Consider the following 4535-nt stretch of genomic DNA (forward strand, 5'->3'; position numbering starts at 1 on the left):
AATCACTGGTTCCACTGGAATTGAGTGTTGAAACACTTAGAACTACTCTTCACCTCCCCACTCTTGCCCAATTGAATCTGAATTCTTTTGCTGCTACTCCCTCAGATGAGGAACTCATTAACTTTTTGGAATTCCATTCTTACGCAACCCCTATTTCTAAAAGAACCCATTTTCGGCATAAGAATCTACCCCCTATTTGGAACACCCTCTTCTCAATAATTAACTACTGTCTAACCGGCAAAGTTGGAAGCCATGACCAGACTTCCCATGCCATGATTTCAATCATGTATGGGATATATTTTAATCYGCCTCTTGATTATGCCCAATTGATCTTCGACGATATGGTTGGCCTCATAAAGAAAAAGTGTGCCAGCCAAAAAGGTGAGAAGAAGAAGGTACAGGCCGAACAGAAGGCCAAGGAAGATGTAAACCAACCAAATCTCATCTTACAACGCTTCCTTGGTTTGGTTTTTGGCGACCTCCTGGCTGTAAAGCTGCCAGCCATGAAAAGCTGCCAGCCGGAGAGCCCAACGCGCGGCTTTATCCGTATAAAGAGTTCCACCCAATGGAACACGAGCATGGCTACAGAAGCCTACGTCCAATCTCTAAAGCCATGCTTAGGTATCTATCTCATGAAGAACGCAAAGCTTACAGACGTGGTAACAGGCGACCAGAACCGGTCCCTGCAACCCCACCACGCATAGGAGTCCCTCTAGGTGAGAGTGTGGATAAAATGAGAGTGGAGGGAAGAACGGAGGAGCCAATAGTGGCTGGTGAGATGAGTGAGCATCCCCCTAGTATACCATCACCTCTACGCCAGAAGAAGAAGGCGAAAAAGAGGCCCGCAGAAGAAGAGGGCCCAACTGTGCCTCTGCCTAAGCCTAAGAAAAGAAAAACCAAGAAGGCTGAACGTACAGAGCCAGCGATCACAGAACCTGTGGTCACAGAGGCTATCACAGCAGAAGAGCAGGCAGAGGCTACAGCTCCAAAGCGCAGAAGGTTGCGCAAGGCACACATCAACGTTTCCCCAATGGAACAAATTCAAGATGTTCTGTCGAATATCCAGAAGGAGTTCCAGGCGCCAATCGATCCATCTCAGTTGGGGACATAGATCATCATAGATGAGGAAGAAGAAGAGGTAGAAGAATTAGGCGAGGGAGAAAAAGATAACCATGGCACACATCCAAGCCAAACTCCCTGTTCTAGAGGGACCCTCTATTGAAACAGGCTCGCACAAGCCGATCCCAAGCCAGCCTACCGCCGCAGAGGATATTCTTTAATCCTCTGTGGAACGCACTCCCAGGCACCCACATAAAACTCCTCCATCCTCTCAAAAGGATGAAGATTTTACTATAAGTGTCCATTCGCCCACGGACTCGATAGAACCCACAGAGGCATGTGTTGCCTATGCACTTGAGCGAGATCAGCCAGAACGTGCTTCAGAGGCACAGTTAAGGGTCACAAAGGTGGTGGATCTAGAACGTCCATCATCTCCACTAGATACCTCTGCCAGGTTAGGCTCTGAACCTACCGKGCATGAAATCTATAGAACACCAGTWGGCTCTCCTCTTGGAGATGTGCAAGGATCTGGTGGAAGTCCCCGAGTTGGCCACGACAAATCAGCCACTGAGGGCGCCTCAAGCTCCGAGGCCAAAGGACCACCATGTGTTGGTGAGCCGTTTACCCAGGACTCTTATGTGACAAAGGGGGAGCTTCAAACCTTTCCCACAGAGGTGTTCACAAAGATAGACGAGTTGAAAAGCTTGTTTATCGCTCGTTCACAACCGCAAGACCTTTCACCGCTAACAGAGGCTCTGAGGGAGTTGTCTTCCACCACCGCATAACTGAAGACTTCTTTGACAACCCTTCAGAGCTCTGCCTTACAGAAGGACGATCTTTCAGGGGCTTTCCAAGAAAATGTCTCTCAACCCCTCCTCACTCAAAACACTAAAGGATGAACTTACCGAAATGGCGCAAAGTTTGCAAGAGACTTTGTCACAGTGGGCTACACAGATTATTCTTCCTTCCGCGACAAGATCAAGGAAATGTTTTCCTCTGCGGTCACCTATGGCATCCAGTCCAAGTCCTCAAGTGCCAACATCAATCACTTGGCCACTCGTAGAGAACTGGACGCAATGGTGGATGCTCTAGGGAATACTTTGATCGACCACTTCACTATGCTTAAAATGGAGTTCTTCTCTTCCAATGATAAACTCGCAGAATCCATGTCCAAGCTTGCCAAGGAAGGTGACCTCCTTCATGTAGAAGTTCTATCCACCGTCTCCAAACTCAAGTGGGCTACAGAGCTTGACGTRATGAATGCCTCTGCGGGTGCGGAGAAGGTAATAGAAAAGATGTACAAGGCGGCCACTAGAATGTAAAGATTGGAGGGCTCCCCTTACTTCATGCAAGGCTGATGCCATTCAGAGCCATGACGATCATAGGCTTGATGGTGATCGTCATGAGGGGGAGAAAAAGGAGGAAAAGAAAAAGGCCAAGGCCCCACAACAGAAGAAACCAGCCGCTAGAGCACCTGCCAAGGGTGTAAAGATTGGAGAGCCTACAGCTACTGATAAAGGAAAGAAAAAGGTTGCAGATCCTACAGGCAAGGGAAAGGCCGTAGCTGTAGAGTCGTCAAAGAAGGGTTCATCTTCAAGTTCAGAATCCTCTGCGCCAATTGATGAAGAAAAATACGTTGATGAACCCAAACTCCTCAAAGTCCTAAAGGAATCCAAGGTAGAGGCTTAGGCAAAAAGGGGCAGAGCGCCTATGCATGTCAGAGAAGGTGAGGCCACATCTTCTGCTATCCCGTAAGTCCAAATCCCACAAGTCCAACAAACAACGTCCACGGGTACGTTCGATGCTCTGCAAGGAACCGTTAAGCCCATCCTTGCAGAKGGATCAACCCAGAGVCCTATCCTGGAAGAAGAAGAAGAAAAGAAGATGCCAGAGTCTACTCCAGGGGGACGAGTCTCTGAGATTTTGGAATCTATGAGCAAGATTCCTACGCTTAACGTTCGCACAGAGCCCGTTACTACCCYAGAGGAAATTCTTATATGGAGATACTCTGTGACAGACACAGAGCCACCCTACGACCAGAGCTTACTGGGATTCCCTCTGCTGCAGCCAAATTCCGATTATCCAGGCTTACAAGGCCTCGTGAGCAGGTCTTCTCGCGCCACATGATCAAATCTTTGGTGTCAATTTCCCCAAGAACTTTATTGAAGAAGGTTGTGCTCTACTCTCAATACGTTGTAAAGAGAGAAGACGAGAACATCTATACATTCTCTGACGCTGATCTGCATAACCTCTGCGTGTACGATCTCATTTATATGCACAAAATACTTAATATCTACATGGGGAAGGATGATCGAAGTTATGCGCGCACAAGTAATGTACTACAGCCAGAAGGATTTTGAATTGGCCATGCGTCTAGCACAGAAGAATCTGAAGATCACTCCTCCTTACAGCAGGCCAAGTTGGGTGTCTAAGTTCTATCCAAACACTATTCTACACAATCCCATTTATGGGTTTGTGTATTTGGACAAGGATGAGTTACTTAGATTCTTTGACCCAACAGAAGYGCACAAATATTCAACGGAGACATTGGACTGGATATTCAAGTGTATCGTGGCAGAGGTGGATAAAAGACACTACAGGGTTGGTGAAGTGTCATCTCTCTTGGACGCAATCAGAGTACAAATCAACTTCAGAGAGTTCATCTTCGACGTCTACAGAACTATAAAGTCAGATTTTGTTTATGCGGTAGACGATTTCCCAGAGTCTCAAGTCTGATTCTCTTATGTCCCAGGATCGAGCCTTTGTTTCAATTTTTGTCGTTCAAGTTTTGTAATTCTTTACATTTGTAATTTTTTACATTGTAACTCTTTACATTGTAATTCTTTACTTTGTAATTCTTTTCATCTTAATTCTTTTAGAGAATGATGTTTAATCAYCTCTTGTAATTTCAATTCAATTAAGTCATACACTTGCACCCAAAGTTCATAGTTTATTTTTTCATACTTAGGGGGAGATTGTTAGCTCTCAGTTCCTTAAATGTAAAAGTATAGAAAAAGTAAAACTGCAAGTATTGACAGAAGATGACATGTCACAGAAGACCACAGAGGACCAACAGCAGAAGATGCTCAAGCGTACAAGTCTCAAGTGACAGAACCTCTGTCGTGTCTCACAGAGGTTCTGGAACTGGTCCTCTAAGAAGGCAATGCTACAAGACTTAGTCGACAAAACCTCTGTCGTGTCTCACAAAGGTTCTGGAAGATTTCCTCTGTGAAGTTCCAAGTTTCATCTAGCAGAGCCTCTGTGCTGTCTAACAGAGGGTCTGCAGCTATGTCTTCTGTGTAGATTATCTTTAAGCTGTTTTACTTAGGTCTTTTAGCTGCTCGTGTCTATCATGTGATCTTGTCTGTAATTCATTTTGATCGAATGGCTTAGATTAATTTGCTTTAGGTCATGTCAGTAAAACGGTTACTTGCCGGTATAAATAGCAGCGTAGGCCTTTGTAATTCAGTGTGCTT

The sequence above is a fragment of the Cynara cardunculus genome (assembly GCF_001531365.2).
Source record: "Cynara cardunculus var. scolymus isolate 2C chromosome LG 13, CcrdV1, whole genome shotgun sequence".
Taxonomy (NCBI): Eukaryota; Viridiplantae; Streptophyta; class Magnoliopsida; order Asterales; family Asteraceae; genus Cynara; species Cynara cardunculus.